Source organism: Rhinopithecus roxellana, chromosome 9 (genome assembly GCF_007565055.1).
Source record: "Rhinopithecus roxellana isolate Shanxi Qingling chromosome 9, ASM756505v1, whole genome shotgun sequence".
In the NCBI taxonomy this organism is placed as follows: Eukaryota; Metazoa; Chordata; class Mammalia; order Primates; family Cercopithecidae; genus Rhinopithecus; species Rhinopithecus roxellana.
In genome coordinates this window covers 30933770-30961048 of record NC_044557.1, presented here as the reverse complement: position 1 = coordinate 30961048, position 27279 = coordinate 30933770, and the positions used below count along the sequence as shown (strand labels likewise).

General features: G+C 38.3%; 2 protein-coding genes across 7 annotated transcripts in view; one reads left to right on the top strand and one right to left on the bottom strand.

The window, feature by feature from the left end:
* The window catches only part of SDCBP (syndecan binding protein), a 29784-nt gene extending 18445 nt beyond the window's left edge, over positions 1–11339 (bottom strand). For 3 of the 6 annotated variants that reach the window (XM_010386793.1, XM_030937915.1, XM_030937917.1), the window contains exon 1: positions 11192–11326. The gene's annotated coding sequence lies outside the window, so the exon portion shown is untranslated. Of the gene's footprint in view, positions 1–11004; positions 11168–11191 lie in introns of those variants that run through there. The other 3 variants (XM_010386791.2, XM_030937916.1, XM_010386790.1) reach the window with 2 other exon arrangements.
* Positions 11318–27279, top strand: part of LOC104680718 (cytochrome P450 7A1) — a 63206-nt gene continuing 47244 nt past the window's right edge. The window contains exon 1 of the mRNA XM_010386788.2: positions 11318–11369. The gene's annotated coding sequence lies outside the window, so the exon portion shown is untranslated. The remainder of the gene's footprint in view (positions 11370–27279) is intronic.

The following is a 27279-nucleotide window of genomic DNA, read 5'->3' as shown; positions in this document are numbered from 1 at the left end:
CTTCATTTTACAAACTTAGAAAATCAAATAGAATAGTTATGTGACTTACTCCTGACTTACACAAGTACTTGCAACTTAGCCAAGACTACGAAACTACCCTTAGTACAATGCCCTTGGGCACCACACAGCTACAATTCCTTCCAACAATAAAAGCCTAAAAGCAGACCATATGCAGTAACAATACATGAAACCTCTATTACTAAGAAAAATATATACACACATATATGTATATAGAAGAAACTATATTAACTAACAGATTTATCTTCAGAAGACAGATGGTAAAGGAGTGAGGAATAAGAGGGAAATTTTTACTTTTCATTTAAAATACTTCTATATTAAATAAAGTATGTTTTTTAGTTATCATAAATTGCTTTTTGTAATAATTTAAAACATAATTCTCTTAACGTATTATATGAATCCATATTTTGAATTTTATTTAGCTGTTTTGAGATGAATACCTGATACTTTCACTCAACCCAATAAAACAGAATATATGCTTTAACGGTATATGGTTTAACGTTAAGATTCTTGATTCAGGTATCAATTTATTACCTCCCATTTCCAAATCCACTTCTTAATGCTTTCTCTCCCAAAACGGAACTGAGCTCTTTCAACATTGCTCTGTTACCAGCTGGGATGATGTTAAGCCTTGTCAGTAGAGGCAACTGGAAGTACACTGTAGGAGGAAGAGGTTTTCTCCTCATGGTTCCAATGTACTACTCCAGTCAGACTCCTGCAGTACCTGCTCCTACAGCATCTTGCAACCTGCAGGAAGTAGTTCCATAAGCATGCAGAAGCTAACCCCAGCACTCTGTTGAGTAACTCTGCAGCAGAATGCCACCACCAAGGAATCTCCCAGAGCAGCTTTCTCAACCCTGTCATGTGGTTTCTGCAGCAAATTCCAAGGTTCAGAATGCCAGAGGGAGAATTTCAGGGAGTTCCAGAAGCAAGGTCCAGTGACATCTGTCCCCTCTTCAGCCAGCCAGACCTGGATCTCAGCCCAGGTAAGGGAGCAGCCCTAGAGTTAGTGGCTACTTATTAAGTCTGCTCTTACAGTATTCTTCAAAGTTGTCTTTACTTCTTACAAGTCAATCTCCATTTCTTCAATCATGTTATAACTAATAGTTCTGTGTATTAAACCTCCACTGTTAAAATCACTATATGGTCTCTGTCTCCTAGTTGGACAGTAGATTTTTTTAATTAATACAATTCACACACTCTAAAATTCAGCCTTTCAAAGTATACAATGCAATGGTTTTTAATGTATTCACAGACTTCTACAATCATCTCCACTACCTATCTTCGAATATTTCCATCCTCCCCAAAAGAAAACGCATGCCTCCCCATTCTACCCTCCTTCCAGCTCCAGGCAACATACACTTTCCCGCCTCTGGATTTACCTGCTCTGGATACTTAATCTAGAATCTTAGGATATGTGGCCTTCTGCATCTGGCTTCTTTCACATAGCATATGTTCAAGGTTCATCTGTGTTAGAGCATTTATCAGTATTTCATTCATTTTCACAGCGGAATAATATTCCACTGTATGTATACCACATTATATTTATGCTGTCATCAGCTCATAACATTTGGGTTATTTGCACTTTTTGGCTATTATAAATAATGCTGTTAAAAATGCCAATGAGCATTTGCATTGTTAGCAAATAATATGTGAGTTTATATACGTTTTTAATAAATGTGTCTTTAATTCTCTTGGAATATAGCTAAGCATGCAACCGCTGGGTCATATGGTAACTCTAATACCATCCCCTTGATGATTACAGGATTCGACATATGAATGGAGGGACACCGTCACAAACATTCAGACCATATCATAGACCACTATCTCATATGATTTACAAATACTTTTCTTTTTTTTTTTTTTTTTTTTTTTTTTTTGAGACGGAGTCTCGCTCTGTCGCCCGGGCTGGAGTGCAGTGGCCGGATCTCAGCTCACTGCAAGCTCCGCCTCCCGGGTTTACGCCATTCTCCTGCCTCAGCCTCCCAAGTAGCTGGGACTACAGGCGCCCGCCACCTCGCCCGGCTAGTTTTTTGTATTTTTTAGTAGAGACGGGGTTTCACCATGTTAGCCAGGATGGTCTCGATCTCCTGACCTCGTGATCCGCCCGTCTCGGCCTCCCAAAGTGCTGGGATTACAGGCTTGAGCCACCGACAAATACTTTTCTTATTCTGAAGATTGTCTTTTCATTTTTTTTCACAGTGCATTTTGCAGTATAAGGTTTTTAATTCTGATGAAGTTGAATCTGTATTTCTTCTTGGTTGCTTATGCTTCAGATATAACATCTCAGAAACTATTGCCCAACTCAAGGTTATGAAGACTTATCCTTATGTTTTCTTCTAAAAATGTTATGTCTTTAATTCCTGCATTTATATCTTTGATCTATTTTATGTTAATTTTGTACGTAGTGTGTGGTATAGATCCATATTCATTATTATCCATGTGGAAACCCAGTTATTTCAGCACCACTTTTTGAAAATAACATTTTTGAATTGTCTTGGCACCATTGTTGAAAATCAATTGATCATAACTGTAATGCACTTATTTCTGCAATCTCAATTCTATTTCATTGATCTGTATGTCTATCCTTATACCAGTACCACACAGTCTTGAGTAATGTACATTTGTATTAAGTTTTAAAATCAGTTAATGTGAATCCTCCCACTCTGTTCTTTTTTGAAATTGTTTTGGCTATTCTAAACCCCTATCAATTCAGTATCTGTTTTAGAATCAGTATATCAATTTCTGTAAAAATAAATAAATAAATAAAAGGTGTCCTTAAATCTGAAGTGAGTCTCTTATAAACTGGGTATAGCTGGCTCTTGGTTTTATTTTTTTTAATCCATTCATCCCCTCTATGTCTTTTCATTGGAGAGTTTAGTACATTTAAAGTTATTACTGATAGGGAAGGACTTACAATGACATTTTGTTAATGATTTTCTAACTTGAAACTTTTTTGTCCTTCCTTTCCTCTCTTGCCATCATGCTTTTTGTTTCATTGTTTTTTTTTTTTAATAGATATGCTTTGATTCCTTATTTTTGTGTGTGTATTTTCTATAGGTATCTTCTTTGTGGTTACCATGGAGCTTAAATAAAACATCTTCTAATAAATCTTTTTTAAGCTGATAACTTCAACTGCATACCATACTGCTTCTTCTCATCCATCCCCATACTGCATTACTGATGTCACAAATTACATCTTTTAGGTTGTGTATCTATTAATATTTTTATAGTTATAGGCACTTATACTTTTGTCTTAGACTTATATATCAGAAATAAGTGATTTACTCACCACCATTACAATAATATGCAGGTCTGTATTTGTCCATAGCTTTATCATTTAATTTTATACTTTCATATTGAACATCCTTTTGTTTCCATTTAACAGACTCCCAATAGCATTTAAGTCAGATATAGTGGTGATGAACTCTCTTAGATTTTGACAATCTTATTTCTCTTTTGCTTTTAAAGAAAAGTTTTGCCACATACAGTACTTTGCTGGCAGTTTTTCTTCCAGCAGTTTGACGATATCATCCCATTTCTTTCTGACCTGCAAGGTTTCTGCTAAGAAATCCACTTAGAGTCCTACAGAATCTCCTTTGTACATGACAAGTTGTTCTTATCCTGCTGCTTTCAAAATTCTTTGACAATTCGATTATAGTGTGTTTCCATGTGGATGTCTTTGGATTGTTCTACTCTGGAGTCCACTGGGCTTCTTGAATCTGGATGTCCACTGCCTTCCTTCAATTTGGGAAGTTTTAGCCATTATTTCTTCAAATAAGCTTTTTGCTCCTTTCTCTTTCCAACATATGGAACTTCCATACAATCTATATTGATACAATTGATGCTCTCCCATTAGTACTCTAGGCTGTCTTCATTCTTTTTTTTATTCTTTTTCTTTTTGCTTCTCTGACTGGATAATTTCAAATGACCTGGCTTCAAGTTCACTAATTCTTCTTGAAAAACACTGCTGCTAAAGTCCTCTAGTAAATCTTTTAATTCGGTCAAAGCATATTGCATCTGTTACAATGTTTGTTTGGTTCCTCTTTATGTTTTCAATCTCTTTGTTGACACCATTTTGTTCATGCAGCATTTTCCTTGGGTCACGGAATATGTTTATGGTGGTTAGTCTGAATTCCTTCTGAGATAATAAAGATATCTGTGTTTCCTTAAAGTAGGTTTCTGGATATTTTGACCCTTTGATTGTGCCATGTTTCCCTATTTCTTTGTGTGCCTTTTAACATCATGTTGGGATCCAAGCACTTGAAAAAATATCACCCCTGCCAGTCTTTGTGGACTGGCTCTGTACAGAGAAAGATCCTCACTGATCAGCCTGACTAGAGATTCTGCATGCCTTCTGAACCTTTCCTGAGGATGCTTTTTCTCTACCAGTGTGTATAAATTCTCAAGATGAACTTGCTGGTTTCCTTTTTCAGGATATCATAATCTTTAGCTCCCTGTGCTCTCTGGAGCTGCTGCAAGCCACCCAGCTCTCTTTTGTTTTCGGAGGCCTCCAACCTGGTGCCCTTTCCTGTCAGTGGGCTTTTAGAGTATGTGCACTCCTGCCTGTGCTCCAAGTCAGGTGAAACAGAAGCCAGTCCCTTGGGGTTAGCTCTCTGAAGTGTTGGACACATACTCCACTATTCTCTCCCCAACCCCTTTCATGCCATACCTAGGGACAGGCTGCTGAGCTGTATCATCCTCTGCCTGCCCTACCATAGGTCCTCTAGAGCAGAAACAAGTCTTCCAGTTCTCTGTTGTTCTCAGTGGCTCCCGGACACCTGGAATACACCAGCTCCTGTCAGCTTTCCAAGACAAGCAAGACAGAAAGAAGCCAGTCCCTCAGCCCACTGAAAAGGTGAAACACTGGACACACATTCCAACTCTTTTGTCTCCCCAAGGAGAAGCCAGGAGTTGAGGATTTTCTCCTGCTGGTTTCATGCTGAGATGGGGGGAGGGACCATGGTGAGTGCACACTAAACTGTCAACTTTGTTTTCAATGACCCCACAACCTGGTGCCCTCTCCTGTCAGAACTTATATTGAGGCAAAATAAAAACCAGACCCTTGGGCAGACCTCTGAAAAATCTGAATGTCAAACATATGTTTCAGTCTTCTCTTTCCCTCCCCAAGGAAAAACCAGGAGCCTGGTGTTTCCTCTCGCTCATGCCATGCTGAGCCAGGGGAATGAACTATGGTAAGCAAGTAGGATGAATTTTCCTACCATCTTCACTGCAGCTGGTTTACTGCTCACCTAGAATGCAGGAGCCTCTTAACTAGTTTCTGGATTTCTTACAAAGAGGTCTGGTGTGTGTATTGTTACTGAATCAATATTTCTGTGGGGAGAAGAAGTGTGTGAGCTTTCTACTGTACCTTCTTGCTGATATTACACATCTTTTATTTGTTTCTTTTCTAATTTCTCTGGCTATAATCTCCAGTATAATGGTGAATAGTAATGGCCTGGTACAGTCCTTAAGGGAAAAACAGAATCTGGGTTTGTGGAAAAAAAAAAAAAATTCACTCTTGAGAGAGCACTATCAAAGATGATTTAATTGTATTAATCCAGGAGAACAAAGTGAATTACCTTCTTTGGTTCAAAGGATCAATTTCTTAGCAGCCTTTCCTTTAAACACAATTTTTTTGTCTTATTTAAACTTTCAGCCATTCTATCAATATAAAATGCATATGATAAATATACAAAATGTAAAGCAAGTTGCAATATCAACAACCAAAATGCACTGAAAAGAATGTTACCTGGTCATCTAATATTATTTCTATTTTAATTTTTTTTGATTCTGTCACTGGCTAACTTTAAAATCCCACTGTTTTCATGAAAAATGAAGTGGTTTCCTAACTTTTCTCTCCATAGAAGTTTCTCTTCAAGTAAATATTAACTGAAGTTGTCTGAACAACTCGAGTTAATTCACACACTAGCAACTCAAGCCTAGAAGAAAAATGAACTTTCAATTTTTTAAAAAAAAATAAATATTACCGTAATTTACACTTATGTAAAAAGTAAGTTTCAGGTTTGCTTTAAGTGTATCGATCTTAATTAACTCTCTCACAAAGCATTCCTCAATTTTACTTTCTTGACCCATTTCATTAAATTTCTTTCCAAGTATTAAAATGTTGTAGCTGCAAACCACTGACTGACTATTTGCCACCCAGGTCACATGCTTCCATGCCTGCATATTTTTGTAAAAGGTGCATTCTCTTCCAGGAATGTCCTTCCAGGACTTCTCCACGATCAAATTCCTAGTCAGCCTTGAGGCCTAGGTCAAGTGTCAGCTTCTTAAAAGCGGGTGACTTTGATGGCTTCAGTTGGATATTATTTGCTCCTCCCAACTCCTCTCAACTCTGCCTTAGATTATAGCTAGTACATGTTTATCTCCACTACTTAAAGGCAGGACTCACATTCAATATATTTACACAGCATAAATGCTTTTTCCTCATCCTCAAAGATATCAAATGTAGCTAGGTGCAGTACCTGTAATCCCAACAGTTTGGGAGAACAAGGTGAGCGGATCACTTGAGCCCAGGAGTTTGCGACCAGCTTGGGCAACATGGAGAAACCCCATCTCTACAAAAAATATAAAAAAGTAGCCAGGGACAGCGGCACATGCCTGTAGTCCCAGCTACTCGGGGAGCTGAGGTAGGAGGACCACCTGAGTGAAGGAGATTGAGGCTGCAGTGAGCTGTGGTCACGCCACCACACTAACCTGGGTGGACAGACTGACACCCTGTCTCACTAATGAAAAAAAAAACTTTTTAAAAAGAAGATATCAAATGTTAGTATTTTGACAAATGTCATCAAAACAACAGTAAATAAGATAACTTTAAACACTTATTGAAAAGATCAAAATATTCTTAGGGCAAGTCTGTACTTTTGAAGCTAAGAGTGTAAAAAGCCTAACAGTGTAAAAAACCTAGCAGTGTAAAAAATAAAGCATTTATCATTTGTGGAAATGATAAATGCTTAATTTTTCTGAAGGGCTCCATTAAGTCACTTGTGTATTATATTTAAATCTTTGACCTAATGGGAACGTCAGAAACACAGCCCTTTTTCAAGAACCACAAAGCTAACTCCGGGAAATCCTCCTAATTGTGGCTGGAATTTTATAATGACCAATAATGAGGTTTAAGAGGATTCTGAAAGTAACTATTACATCAGTGTAAGAATCTCATTTTACCTCACTTGCAACTCTTATCAAACATTATTATTGTATGAACTAAACTACAGAATTTTGTCTCTAGGCTTTCCTTCAAGCTGAGTAATCACTAAGAAGATAAAACTCCCAAATCTACTCTGTAAGAGTTTGATCAAACCTTCCTGACCACTACAGCTTTTTTCCACTGGCGTAATTCCTTGTAAAGAAATGGTACTGCCCACATACCCTTTGATCAGGTTTGGCCCACACTACAATATTTGCAATCTCTGTGACTCACTTCACGCCTTATGAAAGGCCCCTAAACCCAATGTATCTCAGGCCTCAGAAGTAACTCCCAAATAGTTTCTATTAAGAGATCTTTCAGTGGTTGGGATAGTTTCAGGACTTCTTCAGAACACCAAAACGCTATATATATATATATATATATATGTGTGTGTGTGTGTGTGTGTGTGTGTGTGTGTGATGTATTTATATTTTGTCTGCCTCAGTACCAAGTTTTCCATTTGTCCCTCAACCCCCCTCAGGGCAGTATCAGAGTAATGTCCTTGAAGTCTTTAAATATATGTACAGAACAAAGGCCCTCAACTTAAATACTGTATGTGATATTTTGGAATTCTAGTTTATTTGCTCTCTATCTGGATATAATATTCTGATTAATGAAGTAGGAAACACTGGCAAAGTTTTCCAAATAATATCACCTAGAATGGCAATACTCATCATTTTCTGAGTTATTAACCTTACCCCTCCTCAAACCACCAACTACAACTGGCCTCGCTTAAAAATGGCATGTGACTGTTTAAGATGAAATAATGTTTATTTGCTTCTTTTAATCTAAGCTATTAAAACAGGAGTTCCCAACCCCTGGGCCATGGACCAGAATCAGTCGGTGGCCCATTGGGAACCAGGCCACCACAGCAGGTGAGTGGCAGGTGAGCCAGCATTACCACCTGAACTCTACCTCCTGTCAGATCAGCGGCAGCATTAGATTCTCATAGGAGCAGGAATCCCATTGTGAACTGCACTGCAAGGGATCTAGGTTAAACTTTCCTTGTGAAATAGTTTCATCCTGAAACCATCCCCCTATGCCGTCCGTGGAAAAACTATCTTCCATGAAACCAGTCCCTGGTGCCAAAAATGTCGGGAATCCTTGTATTAAAAACATCTTGGGATAATAAAAATTTGGGACTGCAGAATCATTGATTTTTTAAAAAAAATTACATGACAGTTGATAAGCAATTAGTTGATGTTGCCTATTTCAACTACTGATATCTTCAAAACCAGAAAAATTTGGAGTAATAATTTGGGTTTCTTTTGTTGAAGCAGTTATAAAATTTCTAGTAAAGTTGTGTTTCATTATTTCACTTCTGCAAACTATTCATAAAATGACTGAAAAATTTAAAATATAAAAATAAAGTATCAGGCCAGGAACCGTGTGGCTCATGCCTGTAATCCTAGCACTTTCGGAGGCTGAGACAGGAGGACTGCTTGAGCCCAGGAGTTCAAGACCAGCCTGAGCAACACAGCAAGATTCCATCTCTAAAAAAAAATAAAAACCAAAAAATGAAAAAATAAAGTATCCATTGGACCCAGATGGTAAGCATTCCAGATGGCTCATACATGAGGTCTAGAAACACAATTTGATATATCCTAAGCAGTCTTCCAGAGCAATGTTTCTCAATCTGGCTAATCATCACAGCCAAATTACCCGAGGCTCTAGTTATTATAAAAACAGCTTCCTGGGCAGACACAGATTTCATGGAAGGACTTAGGAACTCTTCTTTTTAATAAATATCCTGGGGGTTTCTGATGATCAGCCATTAAGAAGTATGTCCATATGAAGCCCACTCTAAGTAGAATATTTAATCCTTACCCATAGGATTCCATTTCTCACCTAGTGAATTGGCAAAAATCCAAAGTTTGACAACATTCTCTGACAGCAAGGCTTTGAGAAACACTCATATACTACTAATGGGAGCGTAAACTAGTACAATTACCATGGAGAGTGAGTTTGCAGTATCTACCAAAATTCTAAATTCAGATACCCTCCAACTCTGCAGTATCACTTCAGGTCTCAAAACCTGAAGTGCACAAATATATGTGCACAAAGGAAGCAACATATGTAAAAGTTTATTCACCGCAGCACTGACTGTAACAGCAAAAGACTTGAAAGCTATATATGCTGATATTAGAAAAGCTCCAAAATATTATCACTAACTGGAAAAATAACAGCAAAATGTGGAGCAGTATATAAAATGTTAATGTTTGTGTTAAAAGGAGGCAAATACAGCTTATATGTTTGCCTGTGTAGATATAAAATACTCCTAGAAGAATACCTAAGAAATGTAAAAAAGTTGCCTGCCTGCCAGAAGGAGACTTGATACTATATACCTATTTACACTGCTTAAATGTTGAGACATGTGACTGTTTACCTACTCAAAAACAATACATTTACAAAAGATGTTGGCAGCACTTGAAAAGAAATTAATAAATGCTAACGTAACTATTGCTAAAAGTAGAAAGTATTTTAAAGTTATTTGGGGGAGCTTTTTTTTTTTTAGAATCTCTTGGCATTTAATACCTATAAAAAGTATCCAAATCTGGCAAAAACAGAGAAAATAGTTGTGTCACGCTCATTTTAAGAAACTCTTTAAACAGTATATTTAACCGGCAACCATTAGCAAATTCTTCCCCTATTGTTCCTCTTTTTCTCCTTTTTACATCTTTTCCTATAACGCCCAAAACTAAAAGTTAATGTCTCCAAAGTTAAGTTTAGTTTATAACAGAGTGACTACTTACTGACCATTTTAAAAGTCATTCTACTACTTTTTATTCTGTGCCACACACCACTTGATTTGTAATATTTATGTACCATTTAAGGCACAAAAGTTTATAGAATTAAGTTGGTAACACAGAAGACAAAAGGACATATTTTCTACCGTTATCCCTCAATCTTAAACAGGAAAATAAAAAGACTGAACAAATTTGAGTTTTAACTAATCACATATACATTTAGAAATCAATTTAATTTAAAAGGCCCGCAGTTGTTTTTCAATGTAAATGTCCTCCTTTAATCAACTATTTATTTTTGAAACAAGCAGATATTAAGAGTTTGGTAAGCCGAGCGTATTTTCTAAGCTATGTACGCAATGGAAAAGTCAACAGTAAACTTGTATGTGGTTATACACACTTGATAATCTAGAAACTCCTTTCAAAAATGGGCACATTCGAAGATTCCATGACTCAATAATCCCACTTTGGTAAAAGTGAAACTTTCCACATCCATATGCCTTCCCTTTCCCATTATTACAAGGAAATCCTGAAAGGAAGCCTCTGAGTCGTCAGATCTCAGGGGTATTTCCTTCTAAACACACCCAACTGGAAACGTTTCTCCCTCAGGTCCAACTTCTCCAGGAAAAAGCTCAGGGCGAAAAACCTCTCCCCACCCCCTTCCAAAAAAAGTCAAGGCTTCGCCCACTAAACAAACACTTCCTTCCTCCTTTCAAATCCAGGACTTCCCGAATAACCCAAAAGGAGGGTGATTAAGTACAGACCAACAAACGCGGAGCACGGGGAGGAACCGTGACCAGAGGCTCTTTCTTTACTGAACTCGAGATCGTATCGAGGAGAAAACAAGGATCGAGAGACTGTCCCAGGAAGAACCCCAGAGCTGGGGTGGGGGCTGCCGGCGTTCACCCGGCAGGGCCTCCGGGCTCAGCCAGCCCCGGCGCCAGCCCCAGCCCCAGCCCCAGCCCAGCCCAGGCAGGAGCCCGAAACCCGCGGGGTCGCGGCAGGCAGAGCGCGCTGCTCCCGCAAACTTACCCCCAGCCAGCAGGACGCAGGGAGGGGCGCGGAGCACCCTGAGGAGAGGGCGTCGCCGCTGCCTTCCGAAAACGGCTGCGACCGGGATGCAGTCCGTGAAGTGGCCCGGGGACCCTCACGCCTCTGCCCCAAGTCCCCGCGCCCGGGACCCGGCACCGGCGTCCCTCCTCCCCCCTTGGCCTCTCACCTAGCCCACAAGGAACCGCTCGCCGCCACCGCCTCCGGTCACTGGCACGCACTTCTGAGGCCCGAGGGTAAGAGAGCGGCGCGCGCCCGAGGACCGCCCCCGAGGCGCGTCATGGCACCGCCCCCACCTTCAGCCCGCGCAGGCGCACGGCGCCGGGTCAGGTGATCACATCCCTAAGGTAACCGGGCGTTAGGGGTAAAGAGGCCTGGGCGTGGGTCGTTCCTGCAGCTCCAGGTGTCCGGTAGTGCGGGGCGGTCCATGCTGGCCGCTCTCCGCTGCCCAGCGGTTATGCTCCCAGTCTTCCCCGCTCTTCGGCAGTTCGTGCCCGTGGGCCCCGTGCCACCCACTCACTACTGTGTGTATCGCAGCTCACGGTCGCTTGGTTCTCGTCGCCTCCAATTCAAAGAGGTCTCGGGAGCCCATGCTCCCTCTTGGGATGCCTTCGACTTCCACCACTGCTGCCCTAGTAACACTCTCCGTTTGCTGTACCTGTCCACTATAGGCTCAGAAACGTTCCTCTCACGACCCCTTCGCAACTCCTGCTTTATTTTTCTGTTTGAAATTTGGGTGTTGGGGTTGGCAGCGGGGGGGAGGGAGCATATTACTCTGTCCGCCTGAGCTAATATTCCTTCGCTGTTGAGAGTTAATTGTGGTGATGCGCAAAAGTAATTGCTTCCCAGTACAAAAACATAACGATCATTTCTTGAGGGCTCATTTTGTGCCAGCCATAGCTCTACGAACTTAATGTACAGTCTTATTTGGTCTTCACATCAGTCTATAAAATAAATACAACATCCCATTACAAAGAAACTGAGGCACAGTTTACCCAAGAGTAATCGTAGTTACCATGGAATACTGTAGAGTCCTTGACAAAATAGCATTTACAAGCTGTTTATTTCTAGCTAAATTAGTGCCACAATAATTTAATATGTGGCAAAACTAATAAAAATCTGAGTGTAAAAGAGGTGACAACTAAAGATGAAAACTTTGCCGTCAGTAAAGTTATAGTTAGGCTGATGAAATGGACATTTAAAAACAACTACAAGGTAGATTGGGAAGGAAGATATATAACTTTCTGCTTTCAGATGAGATGATTTCTAACATAGAAAATCTGGGAAAAATTGACACTCCTTCTCTAAAAAAATGGGATGAAAAGCAATTATAGCAAGTTTGCATGAACAATTTTAAAACAGACTCATTCTAAGCCAAAATGCTTGGGACCAGAAATGTTTCCAATTTTGGATTTTTTTTTTTTTTTACTTTTGTAATATTTGCATTATATACTTATGGATTTACCATCCCTACTCCAAAACCCAAAATGCTCCAGTGAGCATTTCCCTTGGTCCTCATGTTAGCACTCAAAAAGTTTCATATTTTGGAGTAGTTCATATTTTGGATTTCTGTACTAGGAATAGTCGACCTGCATACATGGTCTGTCGTTTTCTTACATACCAGCAATAAACAGTTGGTATTTGAAATTAAAAACACAATAACCACTGACATTAGCACCAAAATAAAATGAAATACTTAGGTGTAAATCTAACAAAATATGTAAAAGGTTTATACAAGAAAAACTACAAAGTTCTAATAAAAAAAAGTTCCAATGAAAACTACAAAGTTCAAAGGAGATCTAAATAAATCTAAAGATATTCCATTTTCATGGATAGGAGTACTTGATGTTTAACTGTCAGTTCTGCCCGACTTAATCTATAGATCTGATACAATCTCAATCAAAATCCCAGCAGTTATTTTGTGGTTGTTAACTGATTCTAAAGTTTATATGGAAAAATGAAAGACCCAGAAGAGCCAAACCAATACTAAAGGAGAGGAACAAAGTCAGAGGCCTAACAGTACCTTAGTTCAGGCTGTTGGAACAAATTACCATAGATTGCGTGGCTTAACCAACAGAAATTTGTTTCTCGCATCTCTGAAGTCTGAGAAGCCCAAAATCAAGTTGCTGGCAGATCTGGAAATCTGGTGAGGGCTCACTTTTGGGTGTGCAGATGGCAGTCTTCCCATTGTATCCCCACATGGCAGAAAATGAGACAGATAAAGCAAATTATCTTCTATCTGTTCTTATTAGGGCATTAATTTCATTGCGTGGGCTCAACTCTCATGAGCTAATTCTCTCTCAAAAACCTTAGGTCTAAATACCATCACATTGGAGATTAGGCCTCAACATATAAATTTTGGGGGGACACAAACATTCAGTCCATAGAAGTACTGAACTTTGAAATTTACTGTAAAGCTATAGTAATCAAGAGAGTGTGGTATTGACAAAAGAACAGACAAATAGATCAATGGAACAGAATACAAAGCACAGAATTTGACCCAAACAGATACATTTAACAGATCTTTGGCAAAGTAGCTAAGGACAGTCTTCTCAATAAATGGTGCTGGAACAACTGGGCTTCCACATGTAAAAAAAAAAAAAGTTGAATATGGACAGAGACTTTACACCCTTTACAAAAGGTAACCAAAAATGGATCATGGACTTAAATTTAAAAGCTGAATTATAAAACTTCCAGAAGATAACATAGGAGAAAATATAGGTGACCTCAGATTTGGCAAAAAGATTTCAGATGAAACAACAAATGCTCAATGGAAGCAAAGGTTGATAAGTTGGGCTTTACTAAAATGAAAAACTTTTGCTTTGTAAAAGACAATGTCAAGAGAATGAGAAGACAAGCTACAGACTAGGAGAAAATATTTGTAAAAAACATGTCTGATAAAGAATTTGGGCCAAGTGTAGTGGCTCACACCTGTAATCCCAGCACTTTGGAAGGCTTGGGTGGGAGGGTTGCTTGAGCCTAGGAGTTTGAAACCAGCCTGTGCCTAGGAGTTTGAAACCAGACCCTATCTCTAAACAAAAAATAAAATTAGCTGGATATGGTGGCAGACACCTGCAGTCCCAGCTGCTTGGGAGGCTGAGGTGGGAGGATCAGTTGATCCCAGGAGTTTGAGGCCAGCCTGGGCAACATAGTGGGAACCCATCTCTGTTTTATGTAAAAAAAAAATTGTATTCCAAATGCGCAAACAACAGTTAAATTTCATCAATAATAAAACAAGCCAACTAAAAATTGGACAAAAGATCTGAACAGACATTTCACCAAAGAAGATGGATATGGCAAATAAGTATGTAAAAAGAAGCTCAACATCACATAACATTAGGGAACTGCAAATTAAAACATCAATGACATACCACTATACACCTATTAGAATGGCTAAAATGCAAAATATTGACAATACCAAATGCCAACTGGAGTGACAAACTCTCATTGCTGGTGGGAATGCAGAATTGTACAGCCACCTTGAGACAATTCAGAAGTTTCTTACAAAGCTAAACATAGTCTTGCCATATGAACCATGAATCATGTTCCTAGGTATTTACTCATATTGGTTGAAAATTTATGTCCACACAAAAGCTACACATGAATATTTAAGGAGGCTTTATTCATAATTGCCAAAAATTGGAAACAAACAAGATGTCTTTCAATAGGTTAATGGAGAAACAAACTGTGGTACATCCATGAAATTGAATATCATTCAACAGTGAAAAGTGAGCTATCAAGTCTTCATAAGACATGGAAAAGTCAGGCACAGTGGGACTCACCTGTAGTCCCCGCTACTAGAAAGGCTGAGGCAGGAGGGTCATTGAGCCTCAGAGTTCAAGGCTGCAGTCTATGAATAGACACTCCACTCCAGCCTGGAGAGCATAGTGAGACCTCATTTCTAAATTAAAAAAAAAAAAAGGAGATTGACAAATGCATTTTTCTAAGTGAATAAGCCAGTGTAAAAAGACTACATATGGTATGGCTCCAACGTTGTGACATGCTGGAAAAAGCAAAATTATAGAGACAGTAAAAAGATAAATGGTTGCCAAGGATTTGGGGGAGATGCAGGTGGGTGAGTAGGTGAAGCACAGGGGATTTGTATGGTAGTGAAGCTATTCTGTATGATACTATAATGATTGATACATAACATTATGCATTTGCCAAAAACCATAGGACAGTATGTGGTATAATAAATATATATATATATAGTCTTTGTCTCTGGCTCCTGATACAGAGATTCAAAAACCCTTGGAATATCCTTAGCGATAGAAATGCCTTTGTTATGCTGATGAGGTAGTTTGTGTCAGGGGAGTGAGGAAGAGGGGACTTAAAAAGCTTCAGGATGGAGGCTTGTCACCAGAAACACTGAGCATATGATTAGGCTTAGAACTACTGAAAAGCGTAACATGATTAGATTTGCATTTGAAATGATTACTCTGGTTACTGCTTGGAGGATGAATTGGATGTGGTAAGTCTGAGATGTGGTGAGTTGTACTAGGAGACTGCTGCAGTCATCTTGATGTGACAATTACATTGAAGATGGAAAAAATAAAAAATTTTAAAAAGATTAGGATAAAGAATCAGGAAGAACTTGTGGTTGGTAGGATGTGGATTAATTACAGGGACATGTGTAAAATGAGTACCAGGATTCTGGGATGAGGAAATACGTGGATGTTGGCACATTTGCTGAGATGGGGTTCGCTAAGATGAGCAGATTTTGGAGATGGGAAAATTAGAAGATTGTCTTGGGATTTATTAAATTTGGAATAGCCCGTGAGTTATCAGTTGTGCTAGGCTGAATGATGCCCCCTCCAAAGATGTCCACATCCTAATCTGCAAAACTGTAAATATGCTACCTTATATAGTAAAAGAAACTTTGCAGATGTGATTAAATTAAGCATTTTTACATGAGGAAATAGTCCTGGATTATCAAGGTAGGCCTGATGCAATCATGAGAGTCCTTATAAGAGGGAAAAATTGAAGGTCCAAAGTTGGTAGAATTAGATATAAGGAAGAAAGCAGAGATTGAAATGATGTGACCATGAGTCAAAGGACATCAGCAAGCTCTAGAAGTTGGAAAAGATAAGCAACAGATTCTCTCCTAGAGCCTCCAAAAGAAACCAGCCCTGTCTACACCTTGACAGAATAATCTTGAACTGCTGATCACCTATGTCTGCAGAAGAATGAAGACTTACTCCCTTGTGAAAGAAGAAAAAGGATGTGAAAATCTGTATATTGAATGATGAAAGCCCTGACCATTTGTTTTTCATCTGCCCTTTGGCTTCAAGGACACTAGTGGTCAGGTTTATACCCATCCCTTGCCCCTGCTCAGGCAGAAGATTGAAAGATGTCTCTCTAGAAAAACTGAGCAACTCAAGAAAAAGGACTTAAAGATACTGACAGTTCACCTCATCCCCCTGTAATGAAGTCCCATCCTTGCCCTGAGTCATCTTTTTATCCCCTCTTAAAAGTGAGCAGATACACCAAGATTCCCCAAAATTTGAAAAAGCCTCTAGCATGAAAGGCAGAAGATAAAAGAAACAAAAAAAGGAAGAAAGGATGACACAGCTGGTTAAAAATCTATTATGAACCTTTTTCAGAAAGATAAAGAAGATATTTAATTCATAAAAGAGGAACAGAATAATATTTTAAAGGAACATTCAAAATGTTATGTTTAAAAAAGATGTTTGAAATGAAAAAGTATTATGATAAAAATTTAAAAAATTTATATACTCCAGCTCTCTTATGATTAAAAGAAAAAAATTGATAGAAGGTGTGGGAGATACAGTCAAATAAATCTTCCAGAAATGAGAACTAAAAAGGTAAAAAATGTAAGAGAAAAAATAAGATAAAGGATTGATCCGGTAAGTTCAGTGTCCAAATACTAGAAGTACCTGAAAGAGCATATGGAAAGGAAGAAATTATCAAACTCATGCACAAATAGTACCAGAGCTGGACAACAGGTATCTCCAGGTTAATAGGATGCACTAATTGCCCAGAAACAATTAACTATACGAAAGACTCACACAATAACACATCATTGTGATATTTTAGAATATGAGAGAAAAGAGAGAACCCTAAAAGTTTCCACATAGAAGAAACAGGTACATACCCATGACAGGAAATCTTAATGGCATTGGGCTTCTCAACAGAAATGCTTGAAGCTAGTGGATAATGGAGCAATGCCTTCTGAATTATAAGAGAAAGTTATTTCTAACCTAGAAGTCTAAACATAGCCAAATATGTCATTCAAGTGTGATAGAATAAAGACATTTAATCCAAATAAGGAATCAAAGTTTACCTCTCATGCTCCCTTTGTTAAGAAATTAAAGCTGTACTTGTTCCAAAAACATAAGATTACAACAACAAAAAGGAAAAGGAGGTGACAGGGTTCCCACAACACCGGGGCACAAGAAAGAGGCAAACAAAGTTACAGAATGTTGTTGAAGGGAGGGCCTTGGATGACAGTCATGTAGAAGGCCCAGAAAGTAGAAATCCAAGTTGGAATTGGATGATAGAGGATCCTAGAAGGAATGTCTCAGAGAAAAGTTGTGTGTTTGGACATAGTGAGGGATTCTTGCTTCTGGTAGAAAATGGGGAAGGGAGGAAAGAGGTAAATTGACCAAAATGTAGTCATATTACTCTACATGACTCATTTTCGAATAATATTTATGAAAATGTAGTAAGATCAACATATTATTAGTGTAGGCCCAAACCATGATCATAGGTTAACTATGGATCCTAATTTAGTTATTTTCCAGAACATGTTACTTTCTTTAGAACTTTCAGTGGTCTGATGTAAAAATAAATCCACAAATATAAATATACTGTTACCAAAGATATTATTGCATAAAAAATCTCTTTAATATTCCGCACTATGCCTAAAGTATAGCATTCTTTATTCAAAATGATACTTCTTAGGTCTCTCCTTGGTTTATAATGTTGCTTATGGGTAGGAGTAAAGATGAGAATAATTGCCATTTGTTTTTATTAAATTTTCAGAACTGATAATTTAATATTTTTGACATATCAGTATAATACTATGATCGTAATTATCACTATTGCTCTTTCTGAAGGTTTTATTTCACAGTAAATGATTTTTTAAAAGTTGATCATTTGCAGATCACTTGCTCTGTTGGATTATGGAACTTCCTCTTCCTTTTAAAAATCTCAGCCACATGACAAATAAATCAGCCTGCCCTAAACTCCTTATAATATCAGCCTTTGTTCCAGAACACATTTCCCCTCTCAGGGTTTTATGTTCCATCAGGAAGATTATGAACAATGTTTTGTTGACCAGTGAAACCACCACTTAAAACATTCTTCAGCTGACTTCCCTGGAACAAATTTATTTATGTACATTTAGAGGATCTCACTCGAAAGAAAATATATTCCTAAGAAGAAATATGTAAATCATATTTTGTCAATTTAGTCACCTTCTAAATGTGCTTCTAAGGATGTTGTCTATTTGAAAAGAACATTGAAACAAATCATTTTGTAAAGCCTAGGCACTTTTGAAAGGTGACTAATTATTCCTTATTTAACATGATTTTTAACTTTAGATTTAGTATAGCTGGGCATTTAAAATAGAATATTTTCACATTTTTGCATAAATTATAATAGTCTCTATTGCTAAATTAAACGTTTCTCCAGGTAGTTATAATTCTACAAACCTTTTTTTTTTTTTTTTTCCAGACGGAGTCTTGCTCTGTTGCCCAGGCTGGAATGCAGTGGTTCTCTCTCAGCTCACTGCAACCTCCGCCTCGTGGGTTCAAGTGATTCTCCTGCCTCAGCCTCCTGAGTAGCTGAGATTACAGGCATGCACCACCACGCCCAGCTAATTTTTGCATTTTTAGTAGAGACAGAGTTTCACCATGTTGGTCAGTCTGGTCTCAAATTTTTGACCTCGTGATCCGCCCGCCTCGGCCTCCCAAAATATTGGGATTACAGGCATGAGCCCCTGCACCCGGCCTATAAAGCTTTTCTTAAAGTTTGTCCATCATAGAATATTTTGCCATAGTGAAGAAATTATTTGTAGTAAAGATTATATCACATTCATGACCCATACCTTTTACAGGTGGTAAAAATATTGTTGGTTGACAAACCAATAAGTTAAACCTAACTTGTAAATATAAGTTAAATTAACATAATTTATAATATAGCGTTTGGATTTTCTTTCAAAGATGTGTTGAATTCTGCTTTCCTAAAGATTTAAAACAAATTTTACGTGTTTAGAAAAGTCTCCCCTTCACAAAATAAGACCATTTTATGGGGCTACCAAAACTGTTAAAGCAAAGGTGAATTGACTTGTGACTTTTTTTTTAAAGGAGTTTCAGTTGTTGACTGGGTCATTTGTTTTATTTCTAGGTCCCATTTTCTACTTTCTTGGACAGGATTTTATGAATATTTATGTGAAGAGAAATTAACAAATATATTAGCCTACTTTATAGGATGTTTATAACAGAAAATATAAAGAGGTGATCAATAATATACAAGAATATACTATCGTAAGTTTGAAATAGCCATGTTGGGAAAAAGGATACAGCTCTTTCTACATCAATGTTCAAAACAATTTTTATAGAAACCCTAACTACAATATTTTGTGGCTGCTTTATAATAATATCTGGAGTATTTAAGAGCATCTGGGTTCTGTTGAGAGAGTAAAATCATTTAAGTCTCTGAATGCCTCCACATTCCATAGAGAACGTGCCACACTGGCATTTGAGCTGCCCAGGGATCCATCATTTATTGGCTGATCTCTCTCTACCAGACAGCAGCGTACTCTTTCAGTGTGTTAAAACTTGTGTTTGCTTTTAACTGTGGAATTCGATTTGGGATTCTTCCCTAAATTGTGAATACACACACCCTTGAAAAGAATGCCATATCCTCGGTTCCAAGTTACACATGTCCAGAAGTGTTCCAGATGTTCAGAATCAACTATAGCAGTCGTATTTGTGCAGTCAGGGTAATGCATAATTTCTCAACTGTATTTATATGGAAAATTACCATTGCTTCTTTCATTCATTTAGTTTCTTGTATGTGGATAATTTGGAATTAAATTTATTTGATGTTTGGATATCAGCCTTATCCTTCAGCTATTAATATAGTTCATAACTGTATAATTTTATATGGAATCAGAGGTGAACTTTTTTTCACTTTTCTTCCCTATGGTTTCTTCAGTATCAATCATTCTTTCCTCTGACCAGAACTTCCTGAGGGCTGGGGCTATACTTTAAATGGTCTTTGATGCCTGCCACAGTGCCTGAGGAACTGAAAAGGGTTGCTTCTAGAATTACCATATTTTCTTGTTTCTAAGAGCAACATTTTAAAAAACCACATTAACAATTCAGAACTTAAGATGTCTGTAATTATCAATGTCAAAAGAATATTCCCACTGTCAGACCAAAAAGCAAGTTGAAACTTTCCCTCACCTACCCACATGTGACCTTCAGCCAGGCTCCAAAGGTATCCCTTCAGCAGATTGTCACCTCAGTTCCATTTTTTGCATTTATAGCTCTCTGACAGTGAAATTTCTAACATAAACGAGGGATTCCCAATTTTTGCTGAAATTCACGCCCTCAAAAAGATTGCACAATGAAGTAACTCAAAACCATGAGGTGAGAGGCAGCTTTCAATTAAAGGCAATAAAACAAGGCCAGAAACAGATGGGATTTCCCTATCTCATCCTGCACATATTTTAGTTCTAGTTCCCTCTCTGAGGATTAACCCCATCAGTGATTGCTCCTATGAAGTCCCAACCTTGACAAGAGAAGCCTGCTCATCAATAAACTTAACATCTGCATACAAGACGTGTCAAATGAGCAGGAGAATTTTTTCAGGATCAAGATCTAAGTTGGACATAAGGAATGAGAAATAAGTGTTTTGTCGTTGTGTAAAACCAAAGGTCTGCACAGAGGATACACAACTTGAAAAGAGCCACATGCACTATCAAAATCATAGAGCTCTTACTGTGTTTTGCACCTGTGAGGGAGGGGCAGCAATGGGGCTTCCTGACCACGCTTTAGGGAGATAGAGCAACCCCCTGGAGTGAGGCCACTGGCACAAAAGCAGGAAGGTGTTCCATGTGGTTACTGCAAGTAAATCTATTAAAACTACCAGGTTTTTACGGGGACTTTTGTTGTTGTTGTTATTGTTGTTGTTATTATTACTATTATTATTATTATTATTATTATTATTATTATTATTATTTTGAGACTGAGTCTCGCTGTATTCCCCAGGCTGGAGTGCAGTGGTGGGATCTTGGCTCACTGCAACCTCTTTCACCTCCCGGGTTCAAGCAATTCTCGTGCCTCAGCCTCCTGAGGAGGTGGGATTACAGGCGCCCAACACCGTGCCCAGCTAATTTTTGCATTTTTAATAGAGACGGGGTTTCACCATGTTGGCCAGGCTGGTCTTGAATTCCCAACCTCAGGTGATCCACCCGCCTCGGCCTCCCAAAGTGCTGGAATTATAGGCGTGAGCCACCGTGCTCGGCCAGGACGTTTGAAAAGTAACAGGATGGCATCCATTTTTACTGTTCTTAAACCCGAAGAGCCAACCTAGGACACATGATCCACTCTACATAGTGGGAAATACAAGTACCATCAGCTCTCCATATTTTCACAGCTAATTCTTCTTGGCGTTCCCAATATATCTGTGAAAAACACCTTTAGACATTACTTTTTAAATATCAGATAGTCCTTCAATTCTAGTCGCCCCAAGAAGCTCCCTCTCCAGAGCCCAGTCTGAGCAGTTTGCGCTTCAGTTGTCCACACAGCTATTTTCCTGCGACTTAGTTCACCATCATCTTGGTCTTTATTCCACGCTCTCCTACACTGAGTCCTTGATTCCTGTGATCCCTTGTTCACTGTCTCATTCTGGATGAACATGTCCTCTAGTGACTTTCTGAGAAAGGAAGCATGAAAGGTAAAATGTTTAAGACGTTGCATTTTTCAAGATTTGATTCTAGATGTTAAATAAAATTATGGAAGGAAGCAGGTTAAAAAGCCAACCCTGACTAAAGAAATGATGTTAAGATGTGAAAAAAGAGTATCAGTTATACTTTGCTCTGAAGCTAGTCTTCTTGCTTTCTTACATACAGCTATGTCTTTGTAAAACCATATGTGCATTCACACCCAGCTTTGCATTCTACAAAAGCATACACTGGAAATAACTGGGCATATGGCACAAATAGGGCTATGGACAGACCACACCACCCAATTTTATTACAAGAACACCAACAAAAACAATAAGCCTATATAAAATACTGGCGCAGTCAATCTCCACTAGCAGCCTACCTTGAGTAGGTTTTCAATCAGGGGCTTGCTCTTTTGAGATATAGGGACATTTACTTTCAAGATACCAATTTTATCAGTGCTAAAAATCTGCTTCAGGGGCCTTCCTAATGTTTTCAAACAAAACTGGATAGCTTAATATCATGAAATAGCAGTTCCTGAAACCACTAACCCAGCCTTTGCTTTCAATAAAGAAAGGTGCCACTGTAGAAGTTTTTCCCTTAAGGTGTTTGCATATTGCTAAGGCTTACTTTTTAATTGTTTACAAAGTTTCCCCTTGATTTCTTGGAAATCACATACTGGGATAATTACATGCATATCAACCAAAACAATTTCAACATTATTAGATAAATATCACTCTCCCATTTACCAGTTTTGTATGAGCTAATTCACATTACCAAAACATACGTGGTAGCAGAACAGACTGGATATTTTGTTGTCTGAAAGACTTTAGGGAATACACCACCCCTAGATTTTAGATTGCATTTTTTTAATGTTTCCTGATTCCTCTGAATCCACTCTCCATGTTTCCTTTTTTTATTTTTCTCCATGATCAAGGGAAACGTTGTTTGATTTAATTAGGAAAATATTTAGCTGCACACAGAAACCTAAAATAAAATCACTTAAACAAGACAGACATTAATTGCTCTCACATAAAGGAAATCTAGAAGTAAAATCATCTCGTGATGTAAAAATTCCTGTTCTGCTCCAACCGTCACATCTCTATTCCAGACAGAAGAAAGGAGGAAGAGCAGATGGGCCACAGGCCACAAGCTTTCTCCTTTTATGAAGCCTTCCCAGAAGCTTCAGAACACTTATGTCTCACTGGCCATATATAGCTGCAAAAGGAGCTAAGAAATACCATCTTTTATCCAAGCACTTTTTTTAGGGTTCTGTTACTAGACAAAAAGAAAGAATGACTATTATGAGCCAATCAGCATTCTCTGCCCCAAAGTATTGTTTCAAAGTATTTAATATGTATTGAGCATTTATAATATGCCAGAAACTGTGTTAAGTGATGGGAAATTCAAAGATATGTAAAACTTGGCTCCTGCCTTTAAAGATACGTTACAATATGATGCATAACTTTAGTCAGGATAATTCATGGAAAGTAGGAGAACAGGGATTCAAACTCGCTCGTGGCAGAGTGCCTTACCCAAAGAGTATACTGCCAGAAATTACATGTGTCTAATTTTTCTCTTTATATAAACAGACTGCCACCTGCTTCACAGTCACAGCCAGGGACAGAAGAGTCACCTTGAAGCAGAATTTTCTCATTTGAGAGGACCAAGTGCCACTTTAGTTAAAGAGCTCAGAGACTTCTTGAAGGAAAAGAATCTATGCCCTAATCTTTATTCTCTAAGATCTGAAGTTATGGAAATCTTCCAGAATCAGCCAGGATGACCCAGATAAAATTTCAAGGTGGACATAGGAAATAGGATGCCTGAAATAAGTTACCATAAGGTTGGAGGGGGAGTCATCTCATGTTGAATCAGAGAGAGAGGAAGTGAAGCATGGAGCTTCTGGGTCCTGTGAGGTTAGGTCCTGGCTGGACCAGCCCCCGCCTATAGAAGTCAACTTGGGCTTCACAAGTACTCACACATCTCAAAGAGCAGGTTGCTTCCAGATGTAAAATTTGGACTTAAGAACTTAAAGACATAGTCCTGGGAGATTTCTTTCCCTGAGAGATTCACAGCCAAGAGACTCTGGAAAGCAGCCAGAGCAGAGAACTAAGCCAGGTGGTCCGTGCCTTGGACCCAGTAACCAGTGACAGTTTCATCAGGGCAAGCAGCCCTTCGTTTGCTCACATCTTTGCCCGACTTTCCTAAACCATATTTCATCCTTCACCTCCTAATTGCATTCCTGAGTCATTTTGCCCTTCCAGCAGCCAACAAGACCCAATAGCATGCTTCCACTGAAGTGCGAACTGCCATGGCTCCCCATTTGCGGGGTAGATAGCACAGCACCTATCCATTATTTTGCCTCTGGCAGGGAGGGAGAAAACTAAGATTTATCCGAAGAGCTTTGGTTGATTGGCTTGGACTGCCCTTCATTAAAGATAGCACAGGGAATATGTATCCCATACCCAGAGAATCGCTATTGCTGGAGAAAGATGCCACCTGTATTTGTTTCCTATTGTGTCTGTAACAAATTGGCACAAAAGTATTGGCTTAGGACGACATAAATCTATTATCTTACAGTACTGGAAGTCAGAAGTCTGAAATGAATATTCTAGGCTGAAAGCAAGATGTTGGCAGAGCTGTGTTCTTTCTAGAGTCTCTAGGGGAGAATCATTTCTTTGCCTTTTCCAGTTCTAAAATCTCCCTGCATTCCTTGGCTCATGGCCCCTTCCTCATCTTCGAAGTGCATCATTCAAAAATCTGCTTTTGTGATCACATCTATTTTTCTGACTCTAAACTCTTGCCTTTCTCTTATAAAAATCTTTGTGATTATGTTGGGCCACCTTGATAATCTAGGATAATATTTCTATCTCATGATCCTTAGGTTAACGACACCTACCAAGTCCTTTCTGCCATGTAAGTTAACATAGTCTCAAGTTGTGTGGATTAGTACATGGACATCTTTGGAAGACGATTATTCTCTTTACCACCGTAGTACACAGGACCACTATGAAAAGAAGAGACTGTTTAGCTTTGGACACAATCCATCAAAGCCATATCCTACCTGAACAGTAGCCCTCTGCTGCTGTGAGCACAATGAGTATCCGTTATGCAGACACCTCCTTGGTGACCCTCAGAAGCACTCAGGTGATGGGCAGGTTTCTGAGATGGCTTCCCCCCCCACCCACCCCAGCAGAGAAACAAAACTCAGAAAAATTTTAGCCCAAAATATATGTAAAAGAACTCCGACTTGAGCACATGGACATTTCACAGCAACTCCAAGCCCAAATAATTAAATCCAAGAGGCAAGAGAGAGTCATCAGGATATTTGGCAGAATTATTTAGGAAGAACTGGATGCAGAGCAGGTACACTTACTCCCCCTTCTCCCTTTCTGCCTCCCAGGTGGACAAAGAGCAGCAGCAATCACCTCACAGGTAAAACACCAAGTAAGGAATCTGGAACTGGATGAGCCAGAAATTATTCCAGGTGACTGATTTCTGGAAAAACTGAAACTCTCTCAAAGTCAAGCAAGCTAAAGAAATATCCACATGCCCTTTTTGAAAGAATTATTTGAGAGTGTATTCTAGCAAATTAAACAATGATTATAAGAAAGGGGATATACATGTGGGATATAAGAAGTAGTGGTGAGTAATACTAGCAAAACTTATAGTTAAGTCTAATCATTGATATATAATGTGAAAAGACCCAGTAACTTAAAATAACAATCTGGAATTTAAATTGTAAATTACATCGTTTCTGAGATATAAAAAGGAAGAAAATCAAATCATGCTAAATTTTTCTCACGATTGAGAAGACAAAAGGACACAGAATATCTCTGTTGCTAGAAAAAATACAAGATAAATGTGTGTATTAAAATATGAGTATAGCTACTATAAAAATTAAAATAAGATATATAACTCCTTTACCACAAAAGAGGATGAAAATAAAATAAAGGGGGAAAAATCCTCAATCCAACAAAGGTGGCAAAGGGATAAAGAAAAAAGAAAGAATGATAACTGGGAAACACAAATAGGATAATCAGACATGAGAAACCAAAATAAACAAAAAAAAAGGTAATTTCATTCAATTAAAAGACAGAAGCTCTTACAGTGAGTTAAAAACAAATTTCAGCTGTTTGCCATTTAAAAACTGTACTTAAAAAAAATTTTAATGACCAGAAGGAATTGAAAAGATATTCAAGGCAAACACTAATTTAAAAATGCAGGTATAACAATATATAGATAAAACTAATTAGACTGTATGGCAAGAAACTTTATTATTGATAAAGAGGGCCATTTTCTTAATCATAAACCAATAGGTACCTGTTAACACAGCTTCAAATATATAGAGAGCAAAAACTGGCAAAATGACAAGGAGAAACTGACAAATCTTTAACCATATTAGGAAAGTTCATTACAACTCAGAAATCAAAATATCAAACTAAGAATATTAAGAATATCAAAAATTTAAACACAGATAATAATGATTATATAATAAAAGGATATAGAATTTTATACTTAACATGTAGAAATACAAGCTTTATTTTGAAATCACATGGAACATTCACCAAAACTGATGGTATATGAGGCCACATTGAAAAAATCTCAGAGTTAAAAAATCTGAATTTATATAAGATTACATTCTCTAACCACAGTGCAGTAAATTTGGAAATTCGCAATAAAATAACAAAAGTCAAAACAAAACAAACTCCTTCCATTTGGAAACTTATAATCACCCTTTAAAATAACTCTTGGAGAAAGAGCCAGGTGCCGTGGCTCACACCTGTAATCCTAGCACTTTGGAAGGCCAAGGCAGGAGGACTGCCTGAGCTCAGGAGTTTGGGTCCAGCCTGGGCAACATGGTAAAACCCTGTCTCTACTTAAATACAAAAATTTAGCTGGGTGTGGAGACGCAGGCACCTGCAGTCCAGCTTCTCGGGAGGCTGAGACACGAGAATTGCTTGAACCTATGAGGCAGAGGTTGCTGTAAGTCAATTGTGCCACTGCACTGTAGCCTAGGTGACAAAGCAAGACCCTGTCCCCCTAAAAAAAAAAAACCCAAAAAACAAAATAACTCTTGGATAAAGAGGAAGTAGGAACAAGAATTCCAAATTATCTTATTTTTCCTATATCATATTAAATATTAAAACAAGATATATACCGAATATTGATGGTTACAAATCATTTTTAACAAAATTAATGAACTTGATTTTTCTCATTTATTATTTGAATTAGAATGAAACTTTTTATTTGTTTGCTTAGTCCTTATAAGTTTTTATTTACATAAATTGAGGGAACAACTTGGTAATAATCTACTGAATAAGCCAGAATAAGAACTT